Source organism: Schistocerca serialis, chromosome 4 (genome assembly GCF_023864345.2).
Source record: "Schistocerca serialis cubense isolate TAMUIC-IGC-003099 chromosome 4, iqSchSeri2.2, whole genome shotgun sequence".
Taxonomy (NCBI): Eukaryota; Metazoa; Arthropoda; class Insecta; order Orthoptera; family Acrididae; genus Schistocerca; species Schistocerca serialis.
In genome coordinates, this window is record NC_064641.1 from 935,861,622 (window position 1) to 935,882,881 (window position 21,260).

Below are 21,260 nucleotides of genomic sequence, written 5' to 3' on the forward strand. Positions count from 1 at the left end.
TAATAGAAAGTTAGAATGTCATTCCTCTTGTACTTAAGTCGGCATTGTGCCTTTTGTATTAAATTCGGATGCAATTTCTGTGTTTCATCGTCAATAAGAAGGTCCAAGTGATACAGTAAACCTGGATTGAAGCATCGGAATCTAAAACTTTACTCACAGGAGAGGTAAAAATCATAGAAAGTTAGAGTGTCATTCCTCTTGTACTTAAGTCGGCATTGTGCATTTTGTATTAAATTCGGATGCAATTTCTGTGCTTCATCGTCAATAAGAAGGTCCAAGGGATACAGTAAACCTGACGTGAAGCATCGGAATCTAAAACTGGACTCACAGGACAGTTTCAAATCATTGAAAGTTAGAGTGTCAGTCCTCTCGTACTTAAGTCGGTATGGTGCGTCTTGTATTGAATTCGAATGATATTTCTGTGTTTCATCGTCAATAAGAAGGTCCGAGGGATACAGTAAACCTGAAGTGAAGAATCGGAATCTAAAACTGACTCACAGGAGAGGTTCAAATCATAGAAAGTTAGTGTGTCAGTCCTCTTGTACTTCAGTCGGCATTGTGCCTTTTGTATTAAATTCGGATGCAATTTCTGTGTTTCATCGTCAATAAGAAGGTCCAAGGGCTGCAGTAAACCTGAAGTGAAGCATCGCAATCTAAAACTGGACTCACAGGAGAGGTTCATATCATAGAAAGTTAGAGTGTCAGTCCTCTTGTACTTAAGTCGGCATTGTGCCTTTTGTATTAAATTCGGATGCAATTTCTGTGTTTCATTATCAGTAAGAAGGTCCAAGGGATACAGTAAACCTGAAGTGAAGCATCGGACTCAAAAACTGGACTCAAAGGAGAGGTTCAAATCATTGATAGTTAGAGTGTCATTACTCTTGTACTTAAGTCGGCATTGTGCCTTTTAAATTTAATTCCGATGTAATTTCTGTGTTCCATCGTCAATAAGAAGTTCCAAGGTATATAGTGAACCTGAAGTGAAGCATCGGAATCTATAACTGGACTCACAGGAGAGGTGCAAATCATAGAAAGTTAGAATGTCAGTCCTCTTGTACTTAAGCCGGCATTGTGCCTTTTGTATTAAATTCGGAAGCAATTTCTGTGTTTCGTCGTCAATAAGAAGGTCCAAGGGATACAGTAAACCTGATGTGAAGCATCGGAATCTAAAACTGGACTCACAGAAGAGGATCAAATCATAGAAAATGAGAGTGTCAGCCCTCTTGTACTTAAGTCGGCATTGTGCCTATTGTATTAAATTCGGAAGCAATTTCTGTGTTTCATCATCAATAAGAACGTCCAAGGGATAAAGTAAACCTGATGTGAAGCATAGGAATCTAAAACTGGACTCACAGGAAAGGTGCAAATCATAGAAAGTTAGAGTCTCAGTCGTCTGGTACTTAAATCGGCATTGTGCCTTTTGTATTAAATTCGGATGCAATTTCTGTATTTCATCGTCAATAAGAAAGTCCAACGGATACAGTTAACCTGAAGTGAAGCATCGGAATCTAAAACTGGACTCACAGGAAAGGTGCAAATCATAGAAAGTTAGAGTGTCAGTCGTCTGGTACTTAAGTCGGCATTGTGCCTTTTGTATTAAATTCGGATGTAATTTCTGTGTTTTATCGTCAATAAGCAGGTCCAAGTTACACAGTAAACCTGAAGTGAAGCAACGGAATCTAAAACTGGACTCACAGGAGAGGTTCATATCATAGAAAGTTAGAGTGTCAGTCCTCTCGTACTTAAGTCGGCATTGTGCCTCTTGTATTTAATTCGTTTGCAATTTCTGTGTTTCATCGTCAGTAAGAAGGTCCAAGGGATACAGTAAACCTGAAGTGAAGCATCGGAATCTAAAACTAGACTCACAGATGAGGATCAAATCATAGAATGTGAGAGGGTCAGTCCTCTTGTACTTAAGTCGGCATTGTGCCTTTTGTATTAAATTCAGATGCAATTTCTGTTTTTCATCGTCAATAAGAAGGTCCAAGGGATACAGTAAACCTGCAGTGAAGCATAGTAATCTAAAACTGGACTCACAGGAAAGGTGCAAATCATAGAAAGTTAGAGTGTCAGTCGTCTGGTACTTAAGTCGGCATTGTGCCTTTTGTATTAAATTCGGATGCAATTTCTGTGTTTCATCGTCAATAAGCAGGTCCAAGTTATACAGTAAACCTGAAGTGAAGCAACGGAATCTAAAACTGGACTCACAGGAGAGGTTCAAATCATAGAAAGTAAGAGTGTCAGTCCTCTCGCACTTAAGTCGGCATTGTGCCTTTTGTATTAAATTCGGATGCAATTTCAGTGTTCCATCGTCAATAAGAAAGTCCAAGAGATACAGTTAACCTGAAGTGAAGCATCGAAATCTAAAACTGAACTCACAGGAAAGGTGCAAATCATAGAAAGTTAGAGTGTCAGTCGTCTGGTACTTAAGTCGGCATTGTGCCTTTTGTATTAAATTCGGATGCAATTTCTGTGTTTCATCGTCAATAAGCACGTCCAAGTTATACAGTAAACCTGAAGTGAAGCAACGGAATCTAAAACTGGACTCACAGGAGAGGTTCAAATCATAGAAAGTAAGAGTGTCAGTCCTCTCGCACTTAAGTCGGCATTGTGCCTCTTGTATTTAATTCGGTTGCAATTTCTGTATTTCATCGTCAGTAAGAAGGTCCAAGGGATGCAGTAAACCTGAAGTGAAGTATCGGAATCTAAAACTGGGCTCACAGTAGAGGTTCAAATCAATGATAGTTAGATTGTCAGTCCTCTTGTACTTAAGTCGGCATTGTGCCTATTGAATTTAATTCCGATGAACTATCTGTGTTTCATCGGCAATAAGAAGTTCGAAGGAATACAGTAAACCTGAAGTGAAGAATCGGAATCTAAAACTGGACTCACAGGAGAGGTTCAAATAATAGAAAGTTAGAATGTCATTCCTCTTGTACTTAAGTCGGCATTGTGCCTTTTGTATTAAATTCGGATGCAATTTCTGTGTTTCATCGTCAATAAGAAGGTCCAAGTGATACAGTAAACCTGGATTGAAGCATCGGAATCTAAAACTTTACTCACAGGAGAGGTAAAAATCATAGAAAGTTAGAGTGTCATTCCTCTTGTACTTAAGTCGGCATTGTGCATTTTGTATTAAATTCGGATGCAATTTCTGTGCTTCATCGTCAATAAGAAGGTCCAAGGGATACAGTAAACCTGACGTGAAGCATCGGAATCTAAAACTGGACTCACAGGACAGTTTCAAATCATTGAAAGTTAGAGTGTGAGTCCTCTCGTACTTAAGTCGGTATGGTGCGTCTTGTATTGAATTCGAATGATATTTCTGTGTTTCATCGTCAATAAGAAGGTCCAAGGGATACAGTAAACCTGAAGTGAAGAATCGGAATCTAAAACTGACTCACAGGAGAGGTTCAAATCATAGAAAGTTAGTGTGTCAGTCCTCTTGTACTTCAGTCGGCATTGTGCCTTTTGTATTAAATTCGGATGCAATTTCTGTGTTTCATCGTCAATAAGAAGGTCCAAGGGCTGCAGTAAACCTGAAGTGAAGCATCGCAATCTAAAACTGGACTCACAGGAGAGGTTCAAATCATAGAAAGTTAGAGTGTCAGTCCTCTTGTACTTAAGTCGGCATTGTGCCTTTTGTATTAAATTCGGATGCAATTTCTGTGTTTCATTATCAGTAAGAAGGTCCAAGGGATACAGTAAACCTGAAGTGAAGCATCGGACTCAAAAACTGGACTCAAAGGAGAGGTTCAAATCATTGATAGTTAGAGTGTCATTACTCTTGTACTTAAGTCGGCATTGTGCCTTTTAAATTTAATTCCGATGTAATTTCTGTGTTCCATCGTCAATAAGAAGTTCCAAGGTATATAGTGAACCTGAAGTGAAGCATCGGAATCTATAACTGGACTCACAGGAGAGGTGCAAATCATAGAAAGTTAGAATGTCAGTCCTCTTGTACTTAAGCCGGCATTGTGCCTTTTGTATTAAATTCGGATGCAATTTCTGTGTTTCGTCGTCAATAAGAAGGTCCAAGGGATACAGTAAACCTGATGTGAAGCATCGGAATCTAAAACTGGACTCACAGAAGAGGATCAAATCATAGAAAATGAGAGTGTCAGCCCTCTTGTACTTAAGTCGGCATTGTGCCTATTGTATTAAATTCGGAAGCAATTTCTGTGTTTCATCATCAATAAGAACGTCCAAGGGATACAGTAAACCTGATGTGAAGCATAGGAATCTAAAACTGGACTCACAGGAAAGGTGCAAATCATAGAAAGTTAGAGTCTCAGTCGTCTGGTACTTAAGTCGGCATTGTGCCTTTTGTATTAAATTCGGATGCAATTTCTGTATTTCATCGTCAATAAGAAAGTCCAACGGATACAGTTACCCTGAAGTGAAGCATCGGAATCTAAAACTGGACTCACAGGAAAGGTGCAAATCATAGAAAGTTAGAGTGTCAGTCGTCTGGTACTTAAGTCGGCATTGTGCCTTTTGTATTAAATTCGGATGTAATTTCTGTGTTTTATCGTCAATAAGCAGGTCCAAGTTATACAGTAAACCTGAAGTGAAGCAACGGAATCTAAAAATGGACTCACAGGAGAGGTTCATATCATAGAAAGTTAGAGTGTCAGTCCTCTCGTACTTAAGTCGGCATTGTGCCTCTTGTATTTAATTCGTTTGCAATTTCTGTGTTTCATCGTCAGTAAGAAGGTCCAAGGGATACAGTAAACCTGAAGTGAAGCATCGGAATCTAAAACTAGACTCACAGAAGAGGATCAAATCATAGAATGTGAGAGTGTCAGTCCTCTTGTACTTAAGTCGGCATTGTGCCTTTTGTATTAAATTCAGATGCAATTTCTGTTTTTCATCGTCAATAAGAAGGTCCAAGGGATACAGTTAACCTGCAGTGAAGCATAGTGATCTAAAACTGGACTCACAGGAAAGGTGCAAATCATAGAAAGTTAGAGTGTCAGTCGTCAGGTACTTAAGTCGGCATTGTGCCTTTTGTATTAAATTCGGATGCAATTTCTGTGTTTCATCGTCAATAAGCAGGTCCAAGTTATACAGTAAACCTGAAGTGAAGCAACGGAATCTAAAACTGGACTCACAGGAGAGGTTCAAATCATAGAAAGTAAGAGTGTCAGTCCTCTCGCACTTAAGTCGGCATTGTGCCTCTTGTATTTAATTCGGTTGCAATTTCTGTATTTCATCGTCAGTAAGAAGATCCAAGTGATACAGTAAACCTGAAGTGAAGCATCGGAATCTAAAACTGGGCTCACAGTAGAGGTTCAAATCATTGATAGTTAGATTGTCAGTCCTCTTGTACTTAAGTCGGCATTGTGCCTATTGAATTTAATTCCGATGAACTTTCTGTGTTTCATCGGCAAGAAGAAGTTCGAAGGAATACAGAAAACCTGAAGTGAAGAATCGGAATCTAATACTGGACTCACAGGAGAGGTTCAAATAATAGAAAGTTAGAATGTCATTCCTCTTGTACTTAAGTCGGCATTGTGCCTTTTGCATTAAATTCGGATGCAATTTCTGTGTTTCATCGTCAATAAGAAGGTCCAAGTGATACAGTAAACCTGGATTGAAGCATCGGAATCTAAAACTTTACTCACAGGAGAGGTAAAAATCATAGAAAGTTAGAGTGTCATTCCTCTTGTACTTAAGTCGGCATTGTGCATTTTGTATTAAATTCGGATGCAATTTCTGTGCTTCATCGTCAATAAGAAGGTCCAAGGGATACAGTAAACCTGACTTGAAGCATCGGAATCTAAAACTGGACTCACAGGACAGTTTCAAATCATTGAAAGTTAGAGTGTCAGTCCTCTCGTACTTAAGTCGGTATGGTGCGTCTTGTATTGAATTCGAATGATATTTCTGTGTTTCATCGTCAATAAGAAGGTCCAAGGGATACAGTAAACCTGAAGTGAAGAATCGGAATCTAAAACTGACTCACAGGAGAGGTTCAAGTCATAGAAAGTTAGTGTGTCAGTCCTCTTGTACTTCAGTCGGCATTGTGCCTTTTGTATTAAATTCGGATGCAATTTCTGTGTTTCATCGTCAATAAGAAGGTCCAAGGGCTGCAGTAAACCTGAAGTGAAGCATCGCAATCTAAAACTGGACTCACAGGAGAGGTTCAAATCATAGAAAGTTAGAGTGTCAGTCCTCTTGTACTTAAGTCGGCATTGTGCCTTTTGTATTAAATTCGGATGCAATTTCTGTGTTTCATTATCAGTAAGAAGGTCCAAGGGATACAGTAAACCTGAAGTGAAGCATCGGACCCAAAAACTGGACTCAAAGGAGAGGTTCAAATCATTGATAGTTAGAGTGTCATTACTCTTGTACTTAAGTCGGCATTGTGCCTTTTAAATTTAATTCCGATGTAATTTCTGTGTTCCATCGTCAATAAGAAGTTCCAAGGTATATTGTGAACCTGTAGTGAAGCATCGGAATCTATAACTGGACTCACAGGAGAGGTGCAAATCATAGAAAGTTAGAATGTCAGTCCTCTTGTACTTAAGCCGGCATTGTGCCTTTTGTATTAAATTCGGATGCAATTTCTGTGTTTCGTCGTCAATAAGAAGGTCCAAGGGATACAGTAAACCTGATGTGAAGCATCGGAATCTAAAACTGGACTCACAGAAGAGGATCAAATCATAGAAAATGAGAGTGTCAGCCCTCTTGTACTTAAGTCGGCATTGTGCCTATTGTATTAAATTCGGAAGCAATTTCTGTGTTTCATCATCAATAAGAACGTCCAAGGGATACAGTAAACCTGATGTGAAGCATAGGAATCTAAAACTGGACTCACAGGAAAGGTGCGAATCATAGAAAGTTAGAGTCTCAGTCGTCTGGTACTTAAGTCGGCATTGTGCCTTTTGTATTAAATTCGGATGCAATTTCTGTATTTCATCGTCAATAAGAAAGTCCAACGGATACAGTTAACCTGAAGTGAAGCATCGGAATCTAAAACTGGACTCACAGGAAAGGTGCAAATCATAGAAAGTTAGAGTGTCAGTCGTCTGGTACTTAAGTCGGCATTGTGCCTTTTGTATTAAATTCGGATGTAATTTCTGTGTTTTATCGTCAATAAGCAGGTCCAAGTTATACAGTAAACCTGAAGTGAAGCAACGGAATCTAAAACTGGACTCACAGGAGAGGTTCATATCATAGAAAGTTAGAGTGTCAGTCCTCTCGTACTTAAGTCGGCATTGTGCCTCTTGTATTTAATTCGTTTGCAATTTCTGTGTTTCATCGTCAGTAAGAAGGTCCAAGGGATACAGTAAACCTGAAGTGAAGCATCGGAATCTAAAACTAGACTCACAGAAGAGGATCAAATCATAGAATGTGAGAGTGTCAGTCCTCTTGTACTTAAGTCGGCATTGTGCCTTTTGTATTAAATTCAGATGCAATTTCTGTTTCTCATCGTCAATAAGAAGGTCCAAGGGATACAGTAAACCTGCAGTGAAGCATAGTAATCTAAAACTGGACTCACAGGAAAGGTGCAAATCATAGAAAGTTAGAGTGTCAGTCGTCTGGTTCTTAAGTCGGCATTGTGCCTTTTGTATTAAATTCGGATGCAATTTCTGTGTTTCATCGTCAATAAGCAGGTCCAAGTTATAGAGTAAACCTGAAGTGAAGCATCGGAATCTAAAACTGGGCTCACAGTAGAGGTTCAAATCATTCATAGTTAGATTGTCAGTCCTCTTGTACTTAAGTCGGCATTGTGCCTATTGAATTTAATTCCGATGAACTTTCTGTGTTTCATCGGCAATAAGAAGTTCGAAGGAATACAGTAAACCTGAAGTGAAGAATCGGAATCTAAAACTGGACTCACAGGAGAGGTTCAAATAATAGAAAGTTAGAATGTCATTCCTCTTGTACTTAAGTCGGCATTGTGCCTTTTGTATTAAATTCGGATGCAATTTCTGTGTTTCATCGTCAATAAGAAGGTCCAAGTGATACAGTAAACCTGGATTGAAGCATCGGAATCTAAAACTTTACTCACAGGAGAGGTAAAAATCATAGAAAGTTAGAGTGTCATTCCTCTTGTACTTAAGTCGGCATTGTGCATTTTGTATTAAATTCGGATGCAATTTCTGTGCTTCATCGTCAATAAGAAGGTCCAAGGGATACAGTAAACCTGACGTGAAGCAACGGAATCTAAAACAGGACTCACAGGTGAGGTTCAAATCATAGAAAGTTAGAGTGTCAGTCCTCTCGTACATAAGTCGGCATTGTTATTCTTGTATTTAATTCGGTTGCAATTTCTGTGTTTCATCGTCTGTAAGAACGTCCAAGGGATACAGTAAACCTGAAGTGAAGCATCGGATTCTAAAACTGGACTCACAGTAGAGGTTCAAAGCATTAATAGTTAGATTGTCAGTCCCCTTGTACTTATGTCGGCATTGTGCCTATTGAATTTAATTCTGATGAACTTTCTGTGTTTCATCGTCAATAAGAAGTTCGAAGGAATACAGTAAACCTGAAGTGAAGAATCGGAATCTAAAACTGGACTCACAGGAGAGGTTCAAATCATAGAAAATTAGAATGTCATTCATCTTGTACTTAAGTCGGCATTGTGCATTTTGTATTAAATTCGGATGCAATTTCTGTGCTTCATCGTCAATAAGAAGGTCCAATGGATACAGTAAACCTGACGTGAAGCATCGGAATCTTAAACTGGACTCACAGGACAGTTTCAAATCATTGAAAGTTAGAGTGTCAGTCCTCTCTTACTTAAGTCGGTATGGTGCATCTTGTATTGAATTCGAATGATATTTCTGTGTTTCATCGTCAATAAGAAGGTCCAAGGGATACAGTAAACCTGAAGTGAAGAATCGGAATCTAAAACTGACTCACAGGAGAGGTTCAAATCATAGAAAGTTAGAGTGTCAGTCCTCTTGTACTTCAGTCGGCATTGTGCCTTTTGTATTAAATTCGGATGCAATTTCTGTGTTTCATCGTCAATAAGAAGGTCCAAGGGCTGCAGTAAACCTGAAGTGAAGCATCGGAATCTAAAACTGGACTCACAGGAGAGGTTCAAATCATAGAAAGTTAGAGTGTCAGTCCTCTTGTACTTAAGTCGGCATTGTGCCTTTTGTATTAAATTCGGATGCAATTTCTGTGTTTTATTATCAGTAAGAAGGTCCAAGGGATACAGTAAACCTGAAGTGAAGCATCGGACTCAAAGACTGGACTCAAAGGAGAGGTCAAATCATTGATAGTTAGAGTGTCATTACTCTTGTACTTAAGTCGGCATTGTGCCTTTTAAATTTAATTCCGATGTAATTTCTGTGTTCCATCGTCAATAAGAAGTTCCAAGGTATATAGTGAACCTGAAGTGAAGCATCGGAATCTGTAACTGGACTCACAGGAGAGGTGCAAATCATAGAAAGTTAGAATGTCAGTCCTCTTGTACTTAAGCCGGCATTGTGCCTTTTGTATTAAATTCGGATGCAATTTCTGTGTTTCGTCGTCAATAAGAAGGTCCAAGGGATACAGTAAACCTGAAGTGAAGCATCGGAATCTAAAACTGGACTCACAGAAGAGGATCAAATCATAGAAAGTGAGAGTGTCAGTCCTCTTGTACTTAAGTCGGCATTGTGCCTATTGTATTGAATTCGGAAGCAATTTCCGTGTTTCATCATCAATAAGAACGTCCAAGGGATACAGTAAACCTGATGTGAAGCATAGGAATCTAAAACTGGACTCACAGGAAAGGTGCAAATCATAGAAAGTTAGAGTCTCAGTCGTCTGGTACTTAAGTCGGCATTGTGCCTTTTGTATTAAATTCGGATGCAATTTCTGTATTTCATCGTCAATAAGAAAGTCCAACGGATACAGTTAACCTGAAGTGAAGCATCGGAATCTAAAACTGGACTCACAGGAAAGGTGCAAATCATAGAAAGTTAGAGTGTCAGTTGTCTGGTACTTAAGTCGGCATTGTGCCTTTTGTATTAAATTCGGATGTAATTTCTGTGTTTTATCGTCAATAAGCAGGTCCAAGTTATACAGTGAACCTGAAGTGAAGCAACGGAATCTAAAACTGGACTCACAGGAGAGGTTCATATCATAGAAAGTTAGAGTGTCAGTCCTCTCGTACTTAAGTCGGCATTGTGCCTCTTGTATTTAATTCGTTTGCAATTTCTGTGTTTCATCGTCAGTAAGAAGGTCCAAGGGATACAGTAAACCTGAAGTGAAGCATCGGAATCTAAAACTAGACTCACAGAAGAGGATCAAATCATAGAATGTGAGAGTCAGTCCTCTTGTACTTATGTCGGCATTGTGCCTTTTGTATTAAATTCAGATGCAATTTCTGTGTTTCATCGTCAATAAGAAGGTCCAAGGGATACAGTAAACCTGCAGTGAAGCATAGTAATCTAAAACTGGACTCACAGGAAAGGTGCAAATCATTGAAAGTTAGAGTGTCAGTCGTCTGGTACTTAAGTCGGCATTGTGCCTTTTGTATTAAATTCCGATGCAATTTCTGTGTTTCATCGTCAATAAGCAGGTCCATGTTATACAGTAAACCTGAAGTGAAGCATAGGAATCTAAAACTGGACTCACAGGAAAGGTGCAAATCATAGAAAGTTAGAGTCTCAGTCGTCTGGTACTTAAGTCGGCATTGTGCCTTTTGTATTAAATTCGGATGCAATTTCTGTATTTCATCGTCAATAAGAAAGTCCAACGGATACAGTTAACCTGAAGTGAAGCATCGGAATCTAAAACTGGACTCACAGGAAAGGTGCAAATCATAGAAAGTTAGAGTGTCAGTTGTCTGGTACTTAAGTCGGCATTGTGCCTTTTGTATTAAATTCGGATGTAATTTCTGTGTTTTATCGTCAATAAGCAGGTCCAAGTTATACAGTGAACCTGAAGTGAAGCAACGGAATCTAAAACTGGACTCACAGGAGAGGTTCATATCATAGAAAGTTAGAGTGTCAGTCCTCTCGTACTTAAGTCGGCATTGTGCCTCTTGTATTTAATTCGTTTGCAATTTCTGTGTTTCATCGTCAGTAAGAAGGTCCAAGGGATACAGTAAACCTGAAGTGAAGCATCGGAATCTAAAACTAGACTCACAGAAGAGGATCAAATCATAGAATGTGAGAGTGTCAGTCCTCTTGTACTTAAGTCGGCATTGTGCCTTTTGTATTAAATTCAGATGCAATTTCTGTGTTTCATCGTCAATAAGAAGGTCCAAGGGATACAGTAAACCTGCAGTGAAGCATAGTAATCTAAAACTGGACTCACAGGAAAGGTGCAAATCATTGAAAGTTAGAGTGTCAGTCGTCTGGTACTTAAGTCGGCATTGTGCCTTTTGTATTAAATTCCGATGCAATTTCTGTGTTTCATCGTCAATAAGCAGGTCCATGTCATACAGTAAACCTGAAGTGAAGCAACGGAATATAAAACTGGACTCACAGGTGAGGTTCAAATCATAGAAAGTTAGAGTGTCAGTCCTCTCGTACTTAAGTCGGCATTGTGATTCTTGTATTTAATTCGGTTGCAATTTCTGTGTTTCATCGTCTGTAAGAACGTCCAAGGGATACAGTAAACCTGAAGTGAAGCATCGGATTCTAAAACTGGACTCACAGTAGAGGTTCAAAGCATTAATAGTTTGATTGTCAGTCCCCTTGTACTTATGTCGGCATTGTGCCTATTGAATTTAATTCTGATGAACTTTCTGTGTTTCATCGTCAATAAGAAGTTCCAAGCTATACAGTAAACCTGAAGTGAAGAATCGGAATCTAAAACTGGACTCACAGGAGAGGTTCAAATGATAGAAAATTAGAATGTCATTCCTCTTGTACTTAAGTCGGCATTGTGCCTTTTGTATTAAATTTGAATGCAATTTCTGTGTTTCATCGTCAATAAGAAGGTCCAAGGGAAACAGTAAACCTGGATTGTAGCATCGGAATCTAAAACTTTACTCACAGGAGAGGTAAAAATCATAGAAAGTGAGAGTGTCAGTCCTCTTGTACTTAACTCGGCATTGTGCATTTTGTATTAGATTCGGATGCAATTTCTGTGCTTCATCGTCAATAAGAAAGTCCAAGGGATACAGTAAACCTGAAGTGAAGCATCGGAATCTAAAACTGGACTCACAGGACAGTTTCAAATCATTGAAAGTTAGAGTGTCAGTCCTCTCGTACTTAAGTCGGTATTGTGCGTCTTGTATTAAATTCGGTTGCAATTTCTGTGTTTAATCGTCAATAAGAAAGTCCAAGTTACACAGTAAACCTGAAATGAAGCAGCGGAATCTAAAACTGGACTCACAGGCGTGTATCAAAACATAGAAAGTGAGAGTGTCAGTCCTCTTGTATTTAAGTTGGCATTGTGCCTTTTGTATTAAATTCGGATGCAATTTCTGTGTTTCATCGTCAATAGGAAGGTCCTAGGTAAGCAGTAAACCTGAAGTGAAGCATCGGAATCTAAAACTGGACTCACAGGAGATGTGCAAATCATAGAAAGTTAGAGTGTCAGTCCTCTCGTACTTAAGTCGGCATTGTGCGTCTTGCATTAAATTCGGTTGCAATTTCTGTGTTTCATCGTCAATAAGAATGTAAAAGGAATACAGTAAACCTGAAGTGAGTCATCGGAATCTAAAACTGGACTCAAAGGAGAGGTTCAAATCATAGAAAGTTAGAATGTCAGTCCTCTTGTACTTAAGTCGGCATTGTGCCTTTTGTATTAAATTCGGATGCACTTTCTGTGTTTCATCGTCAATAAGAAGGTCCAAGGTATAGAGTAAACCTGAAGTGAAGCATCGGAATCTAAAACTGGACTCACAGGTGAGTTTCAAATCATGGAAAATTAGAATGTCAGTCCTCTTGTACTTAAGTCGGCATTGTGCCTTTTGTATTAAATTCGGATGCAATTTCTTTGTTTCATAGTCAATAAGAAGGTCCAAGGTATACAGTAAACCTGAAGTGAAGCATCGGAATCTAAAACTGGACTCACAGGCGTGTTTCAAATCATAGAAAGTGAGAGTGTCAGTCCTCTTGTACTTAAGTCGGCATTGTGCCTTTTGTATTAAATTCGGATGCAATTGCTGTGTTTCATCGACAATCAGAAGGTCCAAGGGATACAGTAAACATGAAGTGAAGCATCGGAATCTAAAACTGGACTCACAGGAGAGTTTGAAATTATACAAAATTGAAAGTGTCAGTCCTCTTGTACTTAAATGGCATTGTGCCTTTTGTATAAAATTCGGATGCAATTTCTGTGTTTCATCGTCAATAAGAAGGTCCAAGGTATACAGTAAGCCTGAAGTGAAGCATCGGAATCTAAAACTGGACTCACAGGAGAGTTTCAAATCATAAAACGTGAGAGTGTCAGTCCTCTTGTACTTAAGCCGGCATTGTGCCTTTTGTATTAAATTCGGATGCGATTTCTGTGTTTCATCGTCAATAAGAAGGTCCAAGGTATACAGTAAACCTGAAGTGAAGCATCGGAATCTAAACCTGGACTCACAGGAGAGTTTCAAATCATAGAAAGTGAGAGTGTCAGTCCTCTAGTACTTAAGTCGGCATTGTGCCTTATGTATTAAATTCCGATGCAGTTTCTGTGTTTCATCGTCAATAAGAAGGTCCAAGGGATACAGTAAACCTGAAGTGTAGCATCGGAATCTGAAACTGGACTCATAGGAGGGGTTCAAATCATAGAGGGTGAGAGTGTCAGTCCTCTTGTACTTAAGTCGGCATTGTGCCATTTATATTAAATTCGGATGCAATTTGTGTGTTTCATCGTCAATAAGAAGGTACAAGGGATACAGTAAACCTTAAGTGAAGCATCGTAATCTAAAACTGGACTCAAAGGAGATGTTCAAATCATAGAAAGTGAGAGTGTCAGTCCTCTTGTACTTAAGTCGGCATTGTGCCTTTTGTATTAAATTCGAATCCAATTTCTGTGTTTCATCGTCAATAAGAAGGTCCAAGGGATACAGTGAACCTGAAGTGAAGCATAGGAATCTAAAACTGGACTCACAGAAAAGGTGCAAATCATAGAAAAATTAGAGTGTCAGTCGTCTGGTACTTAAGTCGGCATTGTGCCTTTTGTATTCAGTTCCGATGCAATTTCTGTTTTTCATCGTCAATAAGCAGGTCCATGTTATACTGTATACCTCAAGTGAAGCAACGGAATCTAAAACTGGACTCACAGGAGAGGTTCAAATCATAGAAAGTTAGAGTGCCAGTCCTCTCGTACTTAAGTCGGCATTGTGCCTCTTGTATTTAATTCGGTTGCAATTTCTGTGTTTCATCGTCAGTAAGAACGTCCAAGGGATACAGTAAACCTGAAGTGAAGCATCGGATGGTAAAACGGGACTCACAGTAGAGGTTCAAATCATTGAAAGTTAGAATGTCATTCCTCTTGTACGTAAGTCGGCATTGTGCCTTTTGTATAAAATCGGATGCAAATTCTGTGTTTCATCGTCAATAAGAAGGTCCAAGGGATACAGTAAACCTGGATTGAAGCATCCGAATCTAAAACTTTACTCACAGGAGAGGTAAAAATCATAGAAAGTGAGTGTGTCAGTCCTCTTGTACTTAAGTCGGCATTGTTCATTTTGTATTAATTTCGGATGCCATTTCTGTGTTTCATCGTCAATAAGAAGGTCCAAGGGATACAGTAAACCTGAAGTGAAGCATCGGAATCTAAAACTGGACTCACAGGAGAGGTTCAAATCATAGCAAGTTAGAGTGTCAGTCCTCTCGTACTTAAGTCGGCATTGTGCGTCTTGTATTAAATTCGGTTTCAATTTCTGTGTTTCAACGTCAATAAGAACGTAAAAGGAATTCAGTAAACCTGAAGTGAGTCATCGGAATCTAAAACTGGACTCACAGGAGAGGGTCAAATCATAGAAAGTTAGAATGTCAGTCCTCTTGTACTTAAGTCGGCATTGTGCCTTTTGTATTAAATTCGGATGCAATTTCTGTTTTTCATCGTCAATAAGAAGGTCCAAGGGATATAGTAAACCTGAAGTGAAGCATCGGAATCTAAAACTTTACTCACAGGAGAGGTAAAAATCATAGAAAGTGAGAGTGTCTGTCCTCTTGTACTTAAGTCCGCATTGTGCCTTTTGTAATAAATGCGGATGCAATTTCTGTGTTTCATCGTCAATAAGAAGGTCCAAGGGATACAGTAATCCTGAAGTGAAGAATCGGAATCCAAAACTGGTCTCACAGGAGAGGTTCAAATCATAGAAAGTGAGACTGTCAGTCCTCTTGTACTTATGTCGGCACTGTGCCTTTTGTATTAAATTCGGATGTAATTTCTGTGTTTCATCGTCAATAAGAAGGTCCAAGGGATACAGTAAACTTGAATTGAAGCATCGGAATGTAAAACTTACCTAACAGGAGTGGTTCAAATCACAGAAAGTTAGAGTGTCAGTCCTCTTGTACGTCAGTCGGCATTGTGCCTTTTGTTTTAAGTTAGGATGCACTTTCTGTGTTTCTTCGTCAATAAGAAGGTCCAAGGTATAGAGTAAACCTGAAGTGAAGCATCGGAATCTAATACTTGGCTCACAGGAGCGTTTCAAATCATGGAAAATTAGAATGTCAGTCCTCTTGTACTTAAGTCGGCATTGTGCCTTTTTTATTAAATTCGGATGCAATTTGTTTGTTTCATCGTCAATAAGTTGGTCCAAGGTATACAGTAAAACTGAAGTAAAGCATCGGAATCTAAAACTGGACTCACAGGCGTGTTTCAAATCATAGAAAGTGAGAGTGTCAGTCCTCTTGTGCTTAAGTCGGCATTGTGCCTTTTGTATTAAATTCGGATGCAATATTAAATTCGGATGTAATTTCTGTGTTTCATCGTCAATAAGAAGGTCCAAGGGATACAGTAAACATGAAGTGAAGCATCGGAATCTAAAACTGGACTCATAGGAGAGTTTAAAATTATACAAAATTGAAAGTGTCAGTCCTCTTGTACTTAAGTCGGCATTGTGCCTTTTGTATAAAATTCGGATGCAATTTCTGTGTTTCATCGTCAATAAGAAGGTCCAAGGTATACAGTAAGCCTGAAGTGAAGCATCGGAATCTAAAACTGGACTCACAGGAGAGTTTCAAATCATAGAAAGTGAGAGTGTCAGTCCTCTTGACTTAAGTCGGCATTGTGCGTTTTGAATTTAATTCCGATGCAATTTCTGTATTTCATCGTCAATAAGAAGTTCCAAGGTATACAGTAAACCTGAAGTGAAGTATCGGATTCTAAAACTGGAGTCACAGGACAGGTTCAAATCATAGAAAGTTAGAGTGTCAGTCTTCTTGAACTGAAATCGGCATTGTGCCTTTTGTATTAAATTCGGATGCAATATCTGTGTTTCGTCTTCAATAAGAAGGTCCAAGGGATACAGTACACCTGAAGTGATTCATCGGAATCGAAAACTGGACTCACACGAGAGGTTCAAATCATAGAAAGTTAGAATGTCAGTCCTCTTGTACTTATGTCGGCATTGTGCCTTTTGTATTAAATTCGGATGCAATTTCTGTTTTTCATCGTCAATAAGAATGTCCAAGGGATATAGTAAACCTGAAGTGAAGCATCGGAATCTAAAACTTTACTCACAGGAGAGGTAAAAATCGTAGAAAGTGAGAGTGTCAGTCCTATTGTACTTAAGTCCGCATTGTGCGTTTTGTAATAAATTCGGATGCACTTTCTGTGTTTCATCGTCAATAAGAAGGTCCAAGGTATAGAGTAAAACTGAAGTGAAGCATCGGAATCTAGAACTTTACTCACAGGAGAGTTTCAAATCATGGAAAATTAGAATGTCAGTCCTCTTGTACTTAAGTCGGCATTGTGCCTTTTTTATTAAATTCGGATGCAATTTCTTTGTTTCATCGTCAATAAGATGGTCCAAGGAATACAGTAAACCTGAAGTAAAGCATCGTAATCTAAAACTGGACTCACAGGCGTGTTTCAAATCATAGAAAGTGAGAGTGTCAGTCCTCTTGTACTTAAGTCGGCATTGTGCCTTTTGTATTAAATTCGGATGCAATTTCTGTGTTTCATCGTCAATAAGAAGGTCCAAGGTATACAGTAAACCTGAAGTGAAGCATCGGAATCTATATTTGGACTCACAGGAGAGTTTAAAATCATAGAAAGTGAGAGTGTAAGTCCGCTTGTACTTATCTCGGCATTGTGCCTTATGTATTAAATTCGGATGCCGTTTCTGTGTTTCATCGTCAATAAGAAGGTCCAAGGGATACAGTAAACCTGAAGTGAAGCATCGGAATCTAAAACTGGACTCATAGGAGGGGTTCAAATCATAGAGGGTGAGAGTGTCAGTCATCTTGTACTTAAATCGGCATTGTGCCTTTTGTATTAAATTCGAATGCAATTTCTGTGTTTCATCGTCAATAAGAAGGTCCAAGGTATACAGTAAACCTGAAGTGAAGCTTCGGAATCTAACACTGGACTCACAGGAGAAGTTCAAATCATAGAAAGTGAGAGTGTCAGTCCTCTTGTACTTAAGTCGGCATTGCGCCTTTTGTATTAAATTCGGATGCAATATCTGTGTTTCATCTCCAATAAGAAGGTCCAAGGGATACAGTAAACCTGAAGTGAAGCATCAGAATTGAAAAAACTGGACTCACAGGAGAGGTTCAAATCATAGAAAGTTAGAATGTCAGTCCTCTTGTACTTATGTCGGCATTGTGCCTTTCGTATTAAATTCGGATGCAATTTCTGTGTTTCATCGTCAATAAGAAGGTCCAAGGGATACAGTAAACCTGAAGTGAAGCAACGGAATCTGAAACCGGACTCCAGGAGAGGTTCAAATCATAGAAAGTGAGAGAGTCAGTCCTCTTGTACTTAAGTCGGCCATGTGCCTTTGGTATTAATTTCGGATACAATTTCTGTGTTTCATCGTCAATAAGAAGGTCCAAGGGATACAGTAAACCTGAAGTGAAGGATCGGAATCTAAAACTGGACTCACAGGATACGTTCAAATCATAGAAAGTTAGAGTGGCAGTCCTTTTGTGCATAAGTCGGCATTGTGCCTTTTGTATTAAATTTGGATGCAATATCTGTATTTCATCGTCAATAAGAAGGTCCAACGGATACAGTATACCTGAAGTGAAGCATCGGAATCTAAAACTGAACTCACAGGAGAGTTTCAAATCATAGAAAGTTAGAGTGTCAGTCCTCTTGTACTTAAGACGGCATTGTGCCTTTTGTATTAAATTAGGATGCAGTTTCTGTGTTTCATCGTCAATAAGAAAGTCCAAGGGATACAGTAAACCTGAGGTGAAGCATCGGAATCTAAAACTGGGCTCACAGGAGAGTTTCAAATCATAGAAAGTCAGTCCTCTTGTACTTAAGTCGGCATTGTGCCTTTTGTATTAAATTCGGATGCAATTTCTAAGTATTATCATCAATAAGAAGGTCGAAGGTATACAGTAAACCTGAAGTGAAGCATCGGAATATAAACCGGGACTCACAGGAGAGTATCAAATCATAGAAAGTTAAAGTGTCAGTCCTCTTGTACTTAAGTCGGCATTGTGCGTTTTGAATTTAATTCCGATGCAATTTCTGTGTTTCATCGTCAATAAGGAGGTCCAAGGGGGACAGTATACCTGAAGTGAAGCATTGGAATCTAAAACTGGACTCACAGGAGAGGATCAAATCATAGAAATTTAGAGTGTTAGTCCTCTTGTACTTAACCCGGCATTGCACCTTTTGAATTTAATTCCGATGCAATTTTCTGTGTTCCATCGTCATTAAGAACTTCCAAGTTATACAGTAAACCTGAAGTGAAGCTTCAGAATCTAAAACTGGACTCACAGGAGAGGTTCAAATCATTGAAAGTTAAATAGTCAGTCCTCTTGTACTTAAGTCGGCATTGTGCCTTTTGAATTTAATTCCGATGCAATTTCTGCGTTTCATCGTCAATAAGAAGTTCCAAAGTATAGAGTAAACCTGAAGTGAAGCATCGGAATCTAAAACTGGACTCACAGGAGAGTATCAAATCATAGTAAGTTAGAGTGTCAGTCCTCTTGTACTTAAGTCGGCATTGTGCCTTTTGAATTAAATTCCGACGCAATTTCTGTTTTTCATCGACAATAAGAAGTTCCAAGGTATACAGTAAACCTGAAGTGAAGCATCGGAATCAAAAACTGGACTCACAGGAGACGTTCAAATCATAGAAAGTTAGAGTGGCAGTCCTCTTGTGCATAAGTCGGCATTGTGCCTTTTGTATTAAATTTGGATGCAATATCTGTGTTTATTCGTCAATTATAAGGTCCAAGGTATACAGTAAACCTGAAGTGAAGCCTAAGAATCGAAAACTGGACTCACAGGAGAGGTTCGAATCATAGAAAGTGAGAGTGTCAGTCCTCTTGTACTTAAGTCGTCATTGTATCTTTTGTAACTAATTCGGATGTATTTTCTGTGTTTTATCGTCAATAAGACGGTCCAAGGGATACAGTAAACCTGAAGTGAAGCATCGGAATCTAAAACAGTACTCACAGGAGAAGTTCAAATCATAGAAAGTTAGACTGCCAGTCCTATTGTACTTAAGTCGGCATTGTGCCTTTTGTATTAAATTCGGATGCAAATTCTGTGTTTTCGTCTATAAGAAGGTCCAAGGGATACAGTAAACCTGAAGTGAAGCATCGGAATCTAAAACTGAACTCACAGGAGAGTTTCAAATGATAGAAAGTTAGAGTGTCAGTCCTCTTGTACTTATGACGGCATTGTGCCTTATGTATTAAATTCGGATGGAATTTCTGAGTTTCATCGTCAATAAGAAGGTCCAAGGAATACAGCAAACCTGAGGTGAAGCATGGGAATCTAAAACTGGACTCACAGGAGAGTTTCAAATCATAGTAATTTAGAGTGTCAGTCCTCTTGTACTTAAGTCGGCATTGTGACTTTTGTATTAAATTCGGATGCAATTTCTAAGTATTATCGTCAATAAGAAGGTCGAAGGTATACAGTAAAGTTGAAGTGAAGCATCGGAATCTAAAACGGGACTCACAGGAGAGTTTCAAATCATAGAAAGTTAAAGTGACAGTCCTCTTGTACTTAAGTCGGCATTGTGCGTTTTGAATTTAATACCGATGCAATTTCTGTGTTTCATCGTCAATAAGGAGGTCCAAGGGGGACAGTATACCTGAAGTGAAGCATTGGAATCTAAAACTGGACTCACAGGAGAGGATCAAATCTTAGAAATTTAGAGTGTCAGTCCTCTTGTACTTAACCCGGCATTGCACCTTTTGAATATAATTCCGATGCAATTTTCTGTGTTCCATCGTCATTAAGAAGTTAAAAGTTATACAGTAAACCTGAAGTGAAGCATCGGAATCTAAAACTATACTCACAGGAGAGGTTCAAATCATTGAAAGTTAGATAGTCAGGCCTCTTGTACTTAAGTCGGCCATGTGTCTTTTGTATTAAATTCGGATGTAATTTCTGTGTTTCATCGTCAATAAGAAGGTCCAACGGATACAGTAAACCTGAGGTGAAGCTTCGGAATCTAAAACTGAACTCGCAGGATAGTTTCAAATCATAGAATGTTAGAGTGTCAGTCCTCTTGTACTTAAGACGGCATTGTGCCTTTTGTTTTGAATTCGGATGCAATGGCTGTGTTTCATCGTGAATAAGAAGGTCCATGGGATACAGTAAACCTGAAGTGAATCATCGGAATCTAAAACTGGACTCACAGGACAGGTTCAAATCAAATAAAGTTAGAGTGTCACTCCTCTTAACTAAAATCGGCATTGTGCCTTTTTTATTAAATTGGGATGCAATTTCTGTGTTTCATCGTCAATAAGAAGGTCCAAGGGATACAGTAAACCTGAAGAGAAGCATCGGAATCTAAAACTGAACTCACAGGAGAGTGACAATGATAGAAAGTTAGAGTGTCAGTCCTCTTGTACTTAAGACGGCATTGTGCCTTTTGTATTAAATTAGGATGCAATTTCTGTGTTTCATCGTCAATAAGAAAGTCCAAGGGACACAGTAAACCTGAGGTGAAGCATCAGAATCTAAAACTGGGCTCACAGGAGAGTTTCAAAGTTAGAGTGTCAGTCCTCTTGTACTTAAGTCGGCATTGTGCCTTTTGTATTAAATTCGGATGCAATTTCTAAGTATTATCGTCAATAAGAAGGTCGAAGGTATACAGTAAACCTGAAGTGAAGCATCGGAATCTAAACCGGGACTCACAGGAGAGTTTCAAATCATAGAAAGTTAAAGTGTCAGTCCTCTTGTACTTACGTCGGCATTGTGCGTTTTGAATTTAA